The sequence below is a fragment of the Amblyomma americanum genome, chromosome 1, assembly GCF_052857255.1.
Source record: "Amblyomma americanum isolate KBUSLIRL-KWMA chromosome 1, ASM5285725v1, whole genome shotgun sequence".
Lineage (NCBI taxonomy): Eukaryota > Metazoa > Arthropoda > Arachnida > Ixodida > Ixodidae > Amblyomma > Amblyomma americanum.
The window spans coordinates 155,753,504-155,771,513 of NC_135497.1; positions in this window are offsets into that span (position 1 = coordinate 155,753,504).

An 18,010-nucleotide genomic window follows, 5' to 3' on the forward strand; every position below is an offset into this window, starting at 1 on the left:
TAAGTAATATGCATACTCTCCTAATTAGCTGCGACACGAAGTTGGTTCCTCGGACCGGCCGTTAAGAGTTGCCTTGGAGGTCCATGTCGGAGCACGATCTGTTCGACAAACGCTCGCGCAACCGTGTCTGCCGTTTGATCTGCCACCCCTCCGGGTATTTTGAAAGGTGATCTACAAATAGCATGCACCTGTTTCCGGAAGGGGTCGTGGGCAACGGGCCGACTATGTCCATATACTATAGTCCGCTCGAAGGGAGCCGAAAACTCAGGGAACGTCTGAATTGGCGCTGGCCTACGACCCTTGGGTGTTTTCCTCTCTAGACAGGAATGGTGCCTTGCGCAATATTCCCTAGCGTCCTGTCGCATGCCACTCCATAAGTAGAACCGTTCCACCTACTTGCGCATCTTCGCTACGTCAAAATGGCCGCCGCAGGGCGCGTCGTGAAACGCACGAAGAACCCTTTCTGACCAAGAACTATAGGTATGAGGACCCTTTTCCAAGTGGTTGGCTCTGGTCTCCCTTTCCTCATTGACCGCGTACGCCGGCAGAGGGTTCCATCTTTGCCAATGAAGTAGCCTAATTGTTCAGGGTCAAATGACCTTCCCTTTGAGCTTTCGATGATTCGCTTGAGGTCAGGATCTTTGCGCTGCTCCTCGCACAACTCGGCCGGGTCAATTGCAGGGTCAAAATCGCGTACAGCTGAGACGATGGCTTGGCGGCTCAGCACGCCAGCGTTTATGTGTGCTCTGCCTGACTTATGTTCGACCGCAAAGCAATATTCTTGCAGCTGTATATTCCATCTAGCCAGCCGGGGTCTCTGTCACTCGTCACCCATTTCAGAGGATGGCAGTCGGTAACTATATAGCTTGAACTGCTGGCCGTAAACGCAGCACCTGAAGGGCTTCACTGCCGACAACCGCTAGGCACTCATTCTCCGCGGCTCTGTGCTTCTGCTCTATGGGGCTCAGGTGTCGGCTAGCCAATGCTAAAGGATGTTTTCTACCCTCGATAACCTGCGAACGCACGGCACCAACCGCGAACTTTGACCCATCTGTGGCCGTAACGAAGGGAAAATATAAATCTGAGTGGCGCAAAAGCGGTGCACTAATTAACTTTCTTTTCAGAGCCCCAAAAGCATCCTCTGCATCCTTTGACCAGCGAAAAGCGACATTCTTGGCGGTTGAGGCGGTTAGCGGCTTAGCTAGATTGGCAAATTACTCTATGTATCATCGGTTATAGCCAATCAGGCTGAGAAACTGTCGGACCTGGCGGGCACTAGTCGGGGGTGGAAAATCCGAGATACATTTTAGTTTTTCCGGGTCAGGCCGGACGCCATCCGCTGAAACAATGTCCGAGGTATTTAACATCCTTTTTTAGGAAAATTTTTGGCACTTTGAAGGCTTAAGCTTGAGGCCCGCTCCTCGCAGTCGCACCAAAACCTTTTCGATGTCGCGCAAATGCCTCTCAAAGTTGTCACTGTATATGATTGTCATCCATATACACGAAGCACAACTTTCCCAGAATGCCTGCCAGGATAACATCAGCGGTCCTCTGCCAGACAGCAGGGCTATTGACCAGGCCATCGGCATCCTTTCCCGTTCAAAGTGCCCTGAGGGCGTATGAAAATGAAAATTGGTTTTGGGGGAAAGGAAATGGCGCAGTATCTGTCTCACATATCGGCGGATACCTGGACCGCGCCGTAAGGGAAGTGATGAAAGAGGGGGTGAAAGAAGAAAGGAAGAAAGAGGTGCCGTAGTGGGGGGCTCCGGAATAATTTCGCCCACCTGGGGATCTTTAACGTGCACTGACATCGCACAGCACACAGGCGCCTTATCGTTTCGCCTCCATCGAAACGCAGCTGCCGCGGTCGGGTTCGAACCCGGGAACTCCGGATCAGTAGCCGAACGCGCTAACCACTGAGCAACCGCGGCAGGCCTATTGAATGCCGTTTTCTCGGCATCTGCTGGGTCCATGGTTATCTGCCAAAATGCCGCCGCCAGGTCCACCACCTGACAGAGCACAGCAGAGAAAGCGTCTCCGTATACGGGGGTTGAGGTACGGGTCGATCCGAGTTACGGCATTGAGTTTGCTATAGTGAACTACCAGTCGGTTGGAACCGTCTCGCTTCTCCTTCAGCCGGCCCCCCATGGCGCCTGAGTGTTCGACTATGCCGCGATCAATCAGATCCTGCGCCTGACGCTCCATCTCCTCGCGTTGGGAGAAGGGAATTCGGTACGCGCGCTGGTAAACGGGCGCCGAGGCGTCGGTTTCAATCTGTGTTTTACAACGCCACAGCAACCCAAATCCAATTTGGTCGCCGCGAAAACCACCGACTATTCGTTCAACAGGGCAGTCAGCGCCTCCCTCTCCTCGGACTTTACTTGAGAAAGATCGAACAAAGCACCTGGCGCGACGGAAGGGCCAGCATGCCCTACAGCGGCGAGTACTGTTTCGGTGGCCAGGCTCACGTCTCTCAATCGCAGTTGTAAATAAAGAAAGCTTTTTTTTTTGTTCCTGGGGAGGCTCAGTGGCGGCTGGTTGCAAAAAACCACCCGCATAGGCACTCTGTGGTCTCCACTATCAGTCACGAAGTACGCGGCTGCCTTCAGGCCATTGCTAAGAGAATCGACCGGAGACAGGGTCACTCTCTACATCTGAATAATGCGCATAAGCGCACAAAACGTGCCCCGACCAGGGAACGACGATCGTCTTATCTAACAGCTTTGCGGCAACTCGCGAGAACACCTCCACCGATCCCACGGTCTGTTAAGTGTCAGTATCGGTAATGTAAATCTCAGCCATTTTCCTGTTTGCAAACGGAACATTTGTGTCTCCCGCATGGACCGCTTCTTCCAAGAATAAGACATTTACCCCTGCCCTTCTGAAAGAATCCTGTCTTAAGATACCCGACACTCCTTTTGGCAGAGACACTGTGTCCGGGCATGTGTAGTAGGGGTGATGTAATGCAATTCTGCCGAGGGTGCAGTGCAAACGGTAGACACTGCTTATGCCAAGAGGATCCTCCGTTATGCCTACAACCCAAGTTAAAACACTGCCAGACGCTTCCAACACCTCGCGATCTCTTTCCTTCGAAGCGTGTTAAAACCGTTTTCCTTAAGCAAGGTCAGCCATTCCAGGCAGCAACCATTTATCTTGCAGCGTGCACCAGGACAAGCCTCGTCGGCAACGCAAACCACCACACTTCATTTTCTCCTGTTTCCTCCCCACGATCCTCAGGTTGGGGAGGGCTTCCTAGTTTTTTTGACCCAGCACGTGGTTGTTTGTTTTGGCCGAGCGCCGCCTGCCGCCGACGCCATCATGGGCTGATAATTTGTGGAAGTGTCATCTGCCCGTTTTATTCCTGCCAAGCCTAGAAATTGTGCGTGGGTGTTCGTCTCATGTCCATCCTCGTGTGTGCGAAGCCATTAGCTCCTGCAACAACCAACCGGGAGCAGGCGACCGTGTTTCGACGGAGCGAACGATCAGCATCGGTGAGTGCCATGCTCGCAGTTCACGCATGTATTTTTTGTCGACTGTTGCCCGTAGAGCAAAAGTTGCACTGTATTGCATGATGAAAAATGAAAGAAAAATGTGTTGAAACTCAAGATCGGGGAGAACAGTCGAATGTCTAGTTTTTCGTGGAGCATAGTTTCTCATGAACGCTTTCGCTGTCTACTTGGACATGCTGAGTGTGACAGTTTGGATGCAGAGCTTACGACAGAGTACTCCATTAACAAATTGAACATTCGGGAGACAACAGCGAGCTATGTGACCGAAACGAATCCACGTCTGATCATTGCAGTGTTTGGGGCGATACGCGTGATGAAATTGAAATTCGATCCGTCATGCTGCTCGCGTAGGTCTGTTCATGGTATACTAGCGATGCAAGCCAGTTCACTGGAAGCAATGCGCATTCCCGCCTACTCCGCTCCGGCCAGTACTCATGGTTCACAGATACCAGAAAATGTGTAATTACACGGACTGATATGTTGGTACGCTAATGGCACGCTATTACCGCTTACTGGCAGGCCGAATCGCTCCACATGCGTTGAGAATTCCAACCTCAGCGTTTGTTGTATCTCTGGCACAGTTACGCATCGTTTAAATGGGTGGACTTTTTTACAGTGCATTCGATGTGATTTCAGTCAAATGATTTATTACATTGCATGTCAGAGTTTACTGTCCCGTGCATCAGGTGTGTTCTTTCTTCTTACGTTGCCGTGGCTGCATTTTTTATCTCTTTGCAGTTAGGTAAAAGTTCGTGTCGGCGCTTCCATTCACGCCATACTGTGCAAATTAGGTTATTATTTTTGTACTAACGACATTTTTTTTTCAGGTGGCGATATCCACACGCTCCCGACATTCGTGAACATATGTGGGGCGGACGAAGTTGCAGTCATATTTGTGAAGTCCTTACATCGTGTGCTGCTGAATTAAAACAGCTTTGCCAAAACCACCCAAAAGCTTAATCTCTTAAGATTATGTGCAGGCTGTAGTTTGGTGAACCAGGCGTTGTGCTTCGTTCCGCGCCCGATATTAAGGACCAGGCAGTGCGTTTGTTTCTGTCTGCATTTCATTCACAAAGCGGGCTGATGCATAAGCTTGTTGTAGACGCAATTATTTTCTGTTCACCGAGTATACGTCCGTTGCCAGAGCAACTCGGGGCCTGCGGGAAAGCGGTGAAGAAACAGACATCGCAGGCGCACTGAGACCTTCGCATAACATGGTGAGCGCACATACCTGCGGCGTTTTTTTTTTGTCTTCTTTCGTTGACTATATTGCCGCAACCGGCAATAAAACACCGATGTCTAGAGGACGTTGGCGTCCCGTACAACATCGCAGCTTTTGTTATGCAGACGCAAACACGCACTTGACCGGTGGCTAAGCAGCCGGACATTACTCCGCGCGCCGGATTAACAGCCCAGGGGAGGATGGCAACAGTGGGGTGTCGCGCAGCGCCATCCCAGCGCACATGTTTGAGAGTATTTCTCCATCTCCTGCGCGATCCTCGTAAAATGGTTTATACTCTTGCTTGGGACAGGTATGGTTTCACCTGCTTCAGTTTGTGGCTCCCTTCGGCGCATGTTTGGACAGAACCATGCAATGTGTCCGCGACTTTGGCAAGCAAAGCACACGATTTCCTCAAAATCACTCATGCCGCGCCTGAAGCTTTGTGGCGGCCTCCGGTTTCGAACGAATGGGCGCGGCTGAGTCCGCGCTTCATCCTCGCGTTCCACCTGCTGCGCTGGCATCTGTTCTAAGCGGTCTAGCCGCTCTGTCAAAAGAGCAACCTTGGGGTTTGGCTCTGTTCTTTGGACGACGCATACTCTCTCTGTGCTCGTAATTAGCGCTTCATTTTGCTCCTCATCCAGTGCGGCCTCCAGAGCTCGGTCAAAATCGCTCCGCTTGCTAGAGACCACGAACCGGCGCGCGGGGTCTCGCAAATCGGCCACAAACGGAGCGGACATCTCCTCTTTCAGTAGCTTTCTTCTTTAGCGTGTCTCCTTCCTCCTTAGCGTATCGCGTGCTAAGCGCCGGATTCGCGTAGCAAACGTTCGCGCGTCCTGCCCTACCGTCTGTCCAGCCGCGCACGTGACGAGGTTCAGTATCGAAGTGCTAGAACGCGAGCTTCTTCAATTCCGAAAATGATTTTGTGGACTTAACCTTTTCGTCTCACCATGCAAAATCATGAGCAGCTCCTGCCATCTTGCGCCTTGCCATTCCCTGCAGTTGCGCATCGGACCACCCTCCCATTTTACCAATTTCTTCTAGCTTGGAAAAGAAACCGCTGATGGGAACTACCCTCTTATCACCCGTAAATGTCGACATAACGCTTCCTAGTGGGAGCTCCCTCGGATACAGACGTTTTGTCCGCTCAAGCCCTTCGGGTTCCCAAGCCTCTCAAACGGGGGCCAAAGTCCCACAGTCAGTCCCGTGATTTCCCTTGGATTAAAATTCGCAAGTCATTAATATCGCGACATTCAGATAACCTTTAGTTTTGAGGCCCCACTTCTAACACCACGTGTGGCGATCCCACATAATTTGCGGACCCCCAAGAGACGGAAAGGCAAGGAGACACGGTTTGACTCAAAACAAAAATAAATATATTCAACAATTACATATGTTAACGAGTACATGATGCAGAGGCTGACATGCTGCTGCGTTGGCGCCGGAGTCTTCCTCAGAAGGAACGGAGGGGCTGCGGAGTGGACCTTGTTCGTTCGCTCAGGCTTGTCTCTTCTCTACGATGGCGTGGGCGCTTGGGGGCCGGAGCACCGGCTCGCCAGCAGTGTTGTCTGGTGCCTTGCTCGCCACCAAATTGCCTGTTTTTTTTTCTTGTTTTTTTCCCGTCCATTCGGGCGATCCCTTTTTCCAGGAAGGAGTACCTCCCTCGCCCTCCTCCCGGATTTTCCCACCGGCGTGGGCCTTTTCTTCTCTGGCCGTCGCCATTATCACTCTTGCCGGGAGGGGGGGGGGGGGGGGGGGGCTTGGCCAGTTTAATGCCTGTCAACCCTCAGACCCATAAGCCTTCTTCCCCAACACCCGGAGATTCCAGATTCCTGGCGCCATACAGTGTGTTGTTCAAGCGCATCCGGCGTCCCACAAAGGGAAGATGTCGCCGGAGATAGCCGCCTGCCGAGAATGCGCAGCGTACTGTGACAACAGTTTTGCACAGTAGCAAATTTAACTGATGAAACATTAAACAATGGTCGTCTGCCTTCTAGTGAAAACTGCGCTGCAATGGCAGTTTTTTCAGAAATCCGTCTTGCCCGCTGTCGGGGATATCAAAGCAGAACTGCTCCAAAATCAAGGCCTTCAGCGGCTTCCTTCACAAGTGAGACAGAAGCGGCGGATCATCTACGCAACGAGCAGCTTGTGATGCCCGCGCATTTTCGGCTCACAGGATAGCGCGAAAGGAAGCTGGGGAAAGGCGCATATGCGTCGGAGCAGCGCGATGCCTAAAAAAAAAAAAAAAACCAGCGACGCGTCAATCAGTGTGCAAATCCGTGCGCAGCATGCCCTTGGCTTCTTGGTGCGCGGCCGACTGGTTGGGAGCGAAGCTCAGAGGACGAAACTGTGCGGCGGCGACTCTGATCTGCGGGGCCCCTTTGAACCGCAATCCGAGTTCACCGGTTTGAGGGGGCCGAATTTTCAGCTCCCGTGGTGCCGCAAACCTGACCTATCCGACCTCGGCCGGCGCTCTTTCGCGCGCCGAGACCTTTCGCCTATGCACCCTGCAGATAGTGTGAAATTTCTACTTCTACGCGACAGCGTATGCAGCTCGTTCAGTCGAAAAGCCGTCGGCGTAGAAATAGTCGACACCGCGTGTTGAAAATAATCGGGGGTTGTGTAAAAAAATCGTATCATGGTATTCCGCGGTACGAATTAAGCGGCTTTACGATGCACAGAAAATATAGCCAGCCAACCAAAAATTTTGAATTTGTTTGAATTATCACGCGTCTACTGTATATAACTTGCTTCCAGCACCAATGTTACCAACATGATTGTGCGCATGCCGCCGCGGTGGCTCAGTGGTAACTATAGTGAACTATAGAATACTGGTCTAGTGGCGCGAACGGGAGGGCGCGGGCGTGCTCTTTGTCGTAGAAGCCACTAGATGGCGCCACAGCAACTTTTTCTAGCGGCGCCGTCGCTGCTGTTTCAGGAGCTTGTGTATGTTTCTCCGCATCGTTGTAACGATGGGTTGCATAATACGCTCCTAGTTAAGAAACCTGTATGCTATTGGCTTCAACTAACTTCGACGTAACCTCCTAGGTAAATTTTTTTTCCCTACCGCGCCCCTTTCAGCAATTTGGCCATGATGAAAAATCGCGTCGCTCTATGTCGTCTGCTGCCAACAAAGGGCAATGCGAGCTGCTCACAGTTTTGCTGGTGGATGTAATTTGGTTAGGTGCATCTCTTACTGGGTTGATTTTGTTTACATGCGACTATTGAGCTACCCTAGTGATTCATCTGCGAGGGCACTGTACGAGTGATCTCCTAAATAACTTTTCCACTTTTCCTGAAGCGGTTCATCGACCTCAGAAACGCATTTTATTCACAAAAATTTACACACGATTAAAAACATTTTCACCCCAATTTTAGGCAAGGCTTGCATTGTAAGTGCAAATATTTCTAAATTGAAAATTATAGCAAATCTTGGCTTCCTTGCAGGCACATTCTTCGAGAAACCAGCCGAAATTATGTGAAATGGAATTTCACCCTAACAGGTCCTCTCCAGGTCTAAGCGCACCGACTAATTTTCTGGTACTCAGAATCTTTTTACTTGTGGTTGTGCAAATATAGAAGGCGGTTTTGTTACGTAAAAAGTAGTGATAGCTAGGCACTACAGCAGTGAGCTCAGCTGCCAAATTTTCACAGTGTCCAGAGAGCCAGATCTCTGTTCTTGCCTTAAACACCTGTACAATGTCAAGGGTACTGTCTGCATGTAGCTTTATAGGAGGCTAAGGCATGTCATGTAAGTATTTTCCAGCTCAGCTACAATTTGTAGAGGGGGCCCTGCAGCGGGATATAGGAGGGCCACCCTTGCCGTGCATGCGAGTGAACTCGGCTGGCTTGAGTTCGCTGTCGCTTCTTTGGTCATTAGAAGCGAATTCAGACAGCCTTCACAGCCTGTCTTCAAGACTCCATCTCTTTTTTTTTGCTACATAACCGTGCAGCTAACAATACGAGCGCGCATAGACGAGATGTACACATGAGCGCTCGAGTGTACTATCGCGATGGAAAGAACGCGAACCCGGCGCCTACGCGATCCGCGGTTGCAATTCATTTTGATCGCGCTTTTACCTGGATTGTAAGAAAAAAGACGTTGGAGTAATCCTAGAAAGCATTACGGACGACTCTGGTGTCCTTTAGCTGCCACCGAAGTGAAAGCGCGATGAAAAAAAATGCGAAAAGCGGAGCGCCTATAGGCTCCGCTCTGTTCGCGTGTCTTTCGATCGCCCCTTACCTATTGTCCCTGCGCCCTCGAATTGTCAGCGCTGTGTTTTAAGAATGATCCACCACCAACACGCCCAAGCTTCTCCATTAGAATATTAGCTGCCTGTCACTTGATGCTACAGTGCAAGTGGAATGGTGTGGCGGTATTTTAAGAATTAAGTGCTGCGCCTGCTGCATCTGCATGTTGCCTGCAACTAGAATTTATCATCAAGCTCCTGCGTGCCACTAGGACAGCTTTGCTGGCCAGCATCTGCGTACAAAGTGGCAATGAGGGTGCCAGGCTCGAGGTTTCCCGTAGAAACTGAAAGGGAAAGTTTATTGCAAAATGAAAGGCAGATTACTGTATAACCAGGAACGTCTGCTCAGGCGCTGGTTATGGGTATTGCAGCCAGAACGAAGACTGGCGCAAAATTCTGATAAGATCCCCAGCCGGATCCTGGCTCACTCTACTTGTTATCAGGTAACTGAAACCTGCACGTTCTGTTAGGTACTTCAACAGTGACAACACGCTAAATAGTGTCGCATGCAGTCCTGTAGCTCTCGGCTTGCTTATAAAAGCCTTGCATTCCATTAGTCTGGTTTTCCCATGCACTCAGGTGCGACAGAAATAAATGAAGCTTGTGAACAGACGCAGAATCGGGACCTAGAACACCAGCAGCGAGGCGCGAAAAAGCGAGTGTTGAGCCGTTCCTATACTGCCTGGCCAGCACGGCGGCAGAGGCGCGGAACTGGTAAAAGGCGCGGCGCCCCTTGCGGCGAGGAGAGGCATTTTGCTTCAGCCGCTCCGCTGCCGCGCGCCTCCGTTCGCGCCACTAGACCAGTTTTCTAGTTCAATATAGTGGTAACGGTGCTCGGCTGCTGACCCGAAAGACGCGGGTTCGATCCCGGCCGTGGCGGTCGAATTTCGATGGAGGCGCAATTATAGAGGCCCGTGTACTGGTCGATGTCAGCGCACGTTAAAGAACCCCAGGTGGTCGAAATTTTCGGAGCCCTCCACTACAGCGTCCCTATAGCCTGAGTCGCTCTGGGACGTTAAACCCCCATAAACCATGACTGTGCACATGCATTGTGGAATTCATGTGCAGAATAACGGTGCCAAAGTTGATTTGACACTCGCTCTAGGCGTGTTATGCTATCATATAACTGATCTTTCAGTCCATGCCTATGCACCCTGCAGATAGTGTGAAATTTCTACTTCTACGTGACCGCGTATACAGCTCGTTCAGTCGAAAAGCCGTCGGCGTAGTAATAGTCGGCACCGCGTGTTGAAAATAATCGGGGGTTGCGTAAAAAATTCGTATCATGGTAATTTGTGGTTCTAGTGATTGATGGGCGTGTGATAGGCGGTGACAAGTTAATAAAATCATTGTAATTAATTCGTTAATTAAAGATATGAAAAACGAAAAAGGGGGGCTCAGTGGTGTCAGAATGCTCAGAATGAAAAACCCAATTCTCGATGATGATACTTCAGAAAATTTTGAGTGTGTAATTAATCAGTTAATGAATTGAAACAATTGAACAAAAATGAAACACCTTTCGGAACTATAAGATTCCGCAACAATGGATATATAAGATTCAGCAACACCTGTGGAGGTATTTTGCGATATATCGAAGGAGATATATAGTTTGACAGCTGCATGCGTAGGTATATGGACAGTTATAAAGCACTCTTTTTAGTTCTCCACACATACTCGTTCTTCGACTAGCACTACTCTCTGCCGCTCAAGGCCCGCGTCGCCACCATGAAAGGCAGGGAGGCGACGCTGTCCGGCTGCTGCACCCTCGAGGCTGTTGTGCTCGCGCTTCCTTCCTGCTGTTGAGTTCAGCGAATTTGGACATGGGGAGGATTCCCTTAGGACCACCGCGAGGGTGGGTGAGCCCTCTGGGGGAGACGTGGCTGGAATGCCGGAAGCAGCGACGATAATAGCGTCCCCACGTATTCGTTCCGGTCCTCAGACAACGAAGTACGAGATCAGTGTTGCCCTCTTCAGTCACGCTGGGGTTGAATAATTGCCCGAGTGCCGCGCCTTCGACAGAGGTTCCACGTTCCGGTCATCAGTACAAGATCTTTCAACCCCTGCTGGGAGACAGCCTGCATTCCTGTGTCACGCAGGCGCCTTCCGGGTCCACATGGGCTCGGTCCGGACACACGTGCGCGCCCACCTGGATGCCGCGTGGACGACAACGTGACCGGGTCCTGTTCTCTTTCCGTCGACCGAGCTGCGAGAGAACATCAGGTCAGGACCGCCCTGCCATGGGTGGTACCATCAGTGCCATCGTGTGATTGGACATCATTCTTCGAACTGTATTCCGCAGCTAGGGATCTGGGGAATACGAAGAGTATTTAAGGAGCTGCTGGTTTGGTACCAGAGGAGAGCCCCCCTCCCCTCTTGAGAGATACCCTTTGCTGGGAGAGACTCCCGACTGCTAAGAAGCTCCCTTTACTGAGAGGCACTCTCAGTTGCCTTTACTTGTACATTATGTAAATAGTCTTTGTATAAAGTTTTCCAAGTTTTCTTCCTCCGATCGTCCTCGTCTCTTCTCCGGACCAGTCACGCTACCTGAATCCCAACAACTGGTGGCAGCGGTGGGATGCTGCTACCTGAATCTCGACAATTAAGGCCCAAAGGGCCTTAACGCAGCGCGCCCGGGCTGCTGCTACCGCCAATGGGGTGCCTGACTAGGCATCCCACCTAGTGGTTGTAAGGACGTGACCCTTCAGGTCACGACCCACGCCTCTCTCTATGATTAATAAATGTTTTCACCACCACCGCGTCGCCACCTCCATTGTTCTGCTCCTCGGGCGGCGCGTGCCCTATTCCTCCGCTCTAGTCCTTCTATCCCTACACGTGCGTCTTCCGGGTTCTTCGTGTGGCACCACCCTCCGGTTGTGCATTCGCTAACGCATTCGAACACCATCAACCTTCCGTGGTTCGGGATTCAGTTTGAGAGGTTCAGCGCATTTCCTCGATGGTGCATGCATCCGGAGGGCGGCCCCCGTGGAGAATACAGTCGCCACTCCCGTTAAGCCCGAAACCCGAGGAACGGGCACCTCAGCAGACAAAATACCTCTTCAGAATGTCCTAAAAATAACTCATCATGACATTTGGAATCTCTTGAGGAGGTGCACTTTTTCCCTGAACATGTCCAAAAAACGTTCCCACAAGCAGCAGTGTCCGAAAAGTTGTGCCTCCCAGGTAAGGCTCCAAAATGTTGTCTCGCAATTTTTAGGCTGTAGTCTACGCACTGCGTTCTTTTTGTTGTACAGCATGACATCATCGTGTCGGTCATATGTGCGCAATACTTCATGCTACTCGCGAAACTGCACCGCTATAGTTTTCTGGCCGTTTTTAATGTATGCGGTGGGCTGAAGTGACGAGAAGCAGCGGTCGTATGCATGCGCTATTTAATACGCGCTGTAGTACGTAGCGCTGGCATCGGCATATAAGGGTGACCACTTTTTTTTCTCCCGCTCTGATAAATCTGAAAAATGAAGCAAGGAAAACATAACGCAGGCTGAAAGTTCAGGCACCTTCAGCAGACATTCTATGGACTACAAAAGCATATATACACAATAGCAAACGCTTGTAAACAGCAACTTGGGAGACCAAAATCAAAGGCAGGATGGGAATAAGCGATTTCAGGTCGCTGATTTTCTGCACGTTGAAACCTCCCTTTGGCGCCTCGCACGAGTCTCGAATCAAGCTTCGGCGACGAGTTATCAAAACAGAAAAAAAATTAATATGGATTAGCCCAGCTAATCCAGAATATACAAAGCGAAAAGCGAGATTGAAGTCTCCACTGACCCACGGAGCCGGTTTTGCGCCTTTCATTTGGTGAAAATGAACGGAGTTTGCAAAGTTGTCCACGCCAAAGAACTCTATGAACGCCGTCGGCTCAGTTGTTTTGTTTGCTTTTTGATCCTTTTGCCGCCGTTTAGCAAGGCGTGCCTCTCGTGATTCTGGCGTTTCAGCCGCCTGTCTAGCCTTGCACTTTTCATATCTTCGCTGCTTTTGAGCCAACTCCCACGCTACTACTTCTGGGTCTTCTTCTCCTCCTTCCATGGCGAAAGGTCATACGACGGCTGCGGCAGCAGCGGCCACCTGCGCTCCGCGTGACGTCACTCGGTTTCGCGCGTGTGCAGCTGTGGCAAATCTGTAGTGTGGCTCACGCGAAGCCCGGTGTTGACCAGCCTAGTGAAGCTTCTCGCTTTAAAAAAAATTAGTTCTAGACGGAAGTAAAAAAAAAAATGTACCTAAAGCAACATACCTACCTTGACGACGTTGCCAACGGATGAAATAGCTGCAGCCGTGAAGGCCACACAGCTTCTCTCCTGCGCCTTCTCGCACCACAGTGAACGCTCTAATATTCGCTTACACCCTCGTAACGATGCTGTGAGTTTTATTTTCTTGCAGCTCAAAGCCATGCAATATCAACCTTTAAATAGCGTCGAAGATTTTTTTCAGAGAGGGCAACTATGAAAGGCAGGAAACTTTTTAAAATGTTCGAAACGTATCAAATTCACGACTAGCGCAGAATAGAGCGAGGCGTGCGCGGGCTGTGTCACACAATCGCACATCAATGCACCTTAAAAGATTTATGTACTTATGTTAGCTGTACCAAAAACTTGTGAAGGCCATTACCTTGGCACTCACACCTTGCGTTTATATTTTTTACGCCTCTTGCTCGCTGCCGGCAGTTTAATGGCACTAACTGCTATGCAGTGCACATGTCGCCGGCACATGTAAGCACGCCACTGACTGTATTCCATCTCGAAAGTTTGAGCAGCGCAGCTCAAGCTTCTGAAAGCCGTCACAAACAGAAGGCTTTGAGAACAGCACACTTGTGGAAGCCGCTGCCTTGCACTTGTATCTTTCAATCCGCCGCAGATACTTGCGGGATTAAGCATAAGAAAGTTTATTCGACGTTGTCAATCGTACGGCTGAAGAAACTGCAAGGTAATGATGCAATCATCGCGTCTCAAGCGCGCAGGCAAATTTCGCCTGCACATTCTGAAGTGGCATCCGGTGCTTCATGGAAAGACTGTGTTAAACGTCCTCTTTGGTCCTTTGTGACAGTTGTGAAAGTTTCGGAAGTGCTGTTTTATCCTCCTCTTTGCGCCCGGAGCATGTCCTCGGCCCATCGGCGCGGAGGTTGGAGCTTATCGCATGGGCTTGTACCCTTGTCACAAAATTCGGCGCGTCTTCGAAGAAAACCGGCGCTGCGCCTAATCGCTCCCGCGCGCGGTAAAATAAAACAAAAGCAGCGGCGAAGGACCCCCGGAGAGGGCGTAGCTTTGCGTACTGCTGCAACTCAGCTCGCCGGCGCGGCGCCGCGGCGGGAGGGGGAGGGGGGGCTGGCCGCGCGCGGCGTCGATTTTTCTCGAATGTTGAAGTTTTTTTGCTTGTTGTCGACGGAAAGGGGGTAACCTTGTGCGCACCAAAGTGATACCCTCCCCCTTTCGCTCCGGCGCCGATGACTCAGCTTGCCGCGAATGACCTAGATTGTTCTAGAAGATGGTTTCCGCGCTCGACCAATGGGGTCGCGCGCCCGGCGCAAGAAGGCGAAGGAGTTTGTGCGGTTGAAGCTGCGTGTATGTGCGCGCCTGCCCTGGCGCGAAGAACAGACGCGGTCTGCGCCTATAAATGAGGGGCTGCAACCGCTGTCTGTTAGCCCGAGCCGCCTTTTAAGCTTCCGAGAAGCGCGCCCGCTCGACTCCCGGGAGAACCCCACTCGACCAGCCTGGACCAGCGAGACAACGTGCGCCAGACTGCGGATTGCCCCCGTCGTGCTCCTCAGGTCGTCGGACTGTCGCAGTGCGCGGTGAACAAATTGTGTTTTGTTTATTTGTCTCTCTCTGTTAGTGCACTCTAGGTGCAAATATTCTGTTGAATTGTTATCTCTCTCTATTGTTACTTTGCATGAGTTGCTTTGTATTTGTAAATCACTTTGTATCTACTCGTACGAGTGATAGTGAAATCATTTGTATCGTCTCTTTGCTGTATATACTGTTTTGTTTTGTGAACCTTTGGCTCCGACCCATTCTCTGGCTTGCGACCGGCGAAAGCTGGGCACCAAACGACCAACCCCCTTGTCACTTAGTAGCTGGTCTCCGGCTGAGCTTGCCACGCTGAGTCGAGGGCATCTCCTTTGTGACCGAGCCGCTACCCCCAACGCTCTAAGGGTGTCTGGGAGCGCACGCAAAATTGCGCGAAGTGGTGACAACCCTCTACTGCATTTCTTCCGAATGTTGTCCTCGAATGTATGCGACACATGAAATGAAGCTAATTACCTTCTGAAAAATTCAACTCCAACAAGCGTCTATGGCTTGGAAATGTTATGCAAGAAAAAACAGACTGAGAACTTGATTTTGACGACGAACGAATTGGATCCAGCGCTCCCATCTTTCTTCTCCGACTGTCACGTAGTGAGCTGCCGAATTTAGTTGCAAAAGAACTGCTCTAACTGTGGCTTCATCCCACACCAACGCAATATTTCCGGAGCTGTCAGGCAGCCTCGGCGCGTTCCTGACGGGGCACGCGAGCGCCGCCGATGGTGGAGATGCGCAGTGTCCTATAAGCGTGACATCAAGGTCAGAGTATTATTGTCCAGGCTTAGTGTTGCCTACCACCTAATGGGTATTACTGTGTAGTTTTTTTACAGCCACTGCTATAACTGCAGAGCTATAATTAGAGTTACGCACGATTATTCCTTCACGAATATTCGCGCCAATAGCGAATATTTGTAAAAAAATATTCGATTCTTTATCAATTCGGCATCAAACCTGCTACATTGAATTGCAACAGTTTTGAAAAAGTACTGTTCATACACCCACATGCATTCACTACTGAATTGAATATCGGGCATTGTGGAGGATCTAGAGGTTTGAATGATAACGCAGTTCTATAGTTGCAGCCCTACTTGGTTGAAAGGGCAAGTTGACTGAAACAAAGCTGCCTTGACCACATCCGTTTTGGTATTGGCCGATGTCGAGTCTCAGCTGGCTTGCTTCACGCACGACCTCCGCGCTTCAGGAGTGCAATTACGGCACCTTTCAGATAACGTCCCAAAATAAGCGTGAAGCACTGAAAAAGCTGTTGCATCTAAAACGCTCAGAAAGAGCAATATATATCAGTATATTGCCTTACCCCCTTCCCCGGTCCAAGAAAAGAGAAGAAAAGCAGTAAACAAGCTGAAAAGAAGCAGAAGATATTACAAAGCTGAAATTTGTATTCATTTTTTTCAGCTGTAATTGAAAACGCATTTCTTTTCCAGTTGAAAGCAGCTTTCGATGTAGAAGCCGTCCGCACGTATCGTCCGCCGTGTAGCCTCACGTTGATTAAAGCGCGTTTGTAACCGCAGCCTTGTGGACTATAACAAAGTTGTCACATGCCTTTTGCTGCTGTTTGTGCTTCAGCCAAAGCGCTGCCTCTTCTTTCGCTTTGTGGTCCGCGTTCCCCGGCTTCAAAGGCCCATCGTTTGGGCACTTGGAATGGCTTACCTGGAGCCTTTAACTCAAAGTTAGGACAAGGAAGCCAGATACCCTACACAGCTCCTTCATCCAGCTCTCCAAGAAAAAAAAAGTAACTTCACTGACAATCCGTAGTGCATCCATGTTTTCTGGAGCAGCGGATGATAGTCTTCTGCGACACACACACACACACACACACACACACACACACACACACACACACACACACACACACACACACACACACACACACACACACACGCACACGCACACGCACACACACACACACACACACACACACACACACACACACACACACACACACACACACACACACACACACACACACACACACACACACAACCGCCGCGGTGGCGCGGCGGTCGAATTTCGATGGAGGCGAAATTCTAGAGACCTGTGTACTGTGCGATGTCAGTGCACATTAAAGAACCCTATAGGTGGTCGAAATTTCCGGAGCCATTCACTATGGCGTCTCTCATAGCCTGAGTCGCTTTGGGACGTTAAACCCCCATAAACCCAAACACACACACGCATGCGAACACAGACACATATATGCATGCGCATACAAAAGGGCCAGGAGGCTCCCGGTTTTTATAAAACGTAGTCAGAATTGCATTTCGTGAGCTGTGTCTGTACAGTGCATACAAACGTCTTCTCCGCCTAATGTGGGTTTTTTCACGTTCGACTGCGCTTTGCCGTTTCTAAATGGCGTCGCGCTGCTCTTGGATAATAAAAATGACGGTCGATTGGAGTAGTGCTTCCAAATGCAAATTAGGTACTCTCGCACTTCGGTTTTAACTTCGTTTCCGGTGTTTTGATCCATTGTTCTGGAATGGAAATTGTTAGAATATCGATAAGGGTTGAATGCCCTATATGCGGAATTGGTCATTCACTACACTGTTAACAAAAAACACCCAAATGGGAGTAAACGGCTTATCCTCTAGCGGACACCAATAAGAAGGTTTTATTATTTTATATAAACGGAGTATATTATTTACTTCTTTGTACAAGGGAGGTATTTAGAATACAAGGGAGTAAATTTTTTACTACCCACAAAAATGTCGCCCAAAAATGGCGTCATGTTTATTTGTCCTCATTCAGGCCCATTCTTACAGCAGTGCCAGCGGCGCGAATGGGCAGTAACTGTGGGGGCCGCCGGTAACCCAACTTGGAAAACTGCGCTGCCCAAATGTGACCCCGCGTCACGCTTTCTTTTCGCCGTCTGCAAGCCCAGCGGCGGCACAGGCAGAGTCGGCAGGAGTCGCCTGCTTGTCGTCTGCTTTTGTTGTACGAGCTCGTTTGTTTGGCTATGTTCGTAGATAAGGAGATGTAACATTAGAATCAATAGTTCTAAACTGAAAAGGAGTCGCGGGGTAGTTTTCACGGTCATGCACAAAGCTATATTTTAGTAAAAACAAGAGCAGAATAGGTTTAAAATGAAAACACCCATGAAGGTTGTTTGGTATATGACTGTGTTTGCTTTCATATTCACTTCTTTAAGGCTTGGGTTTTCAATATGACTGAGGAAAAATGTAGCCTCATCAGCTCAATCAAGAG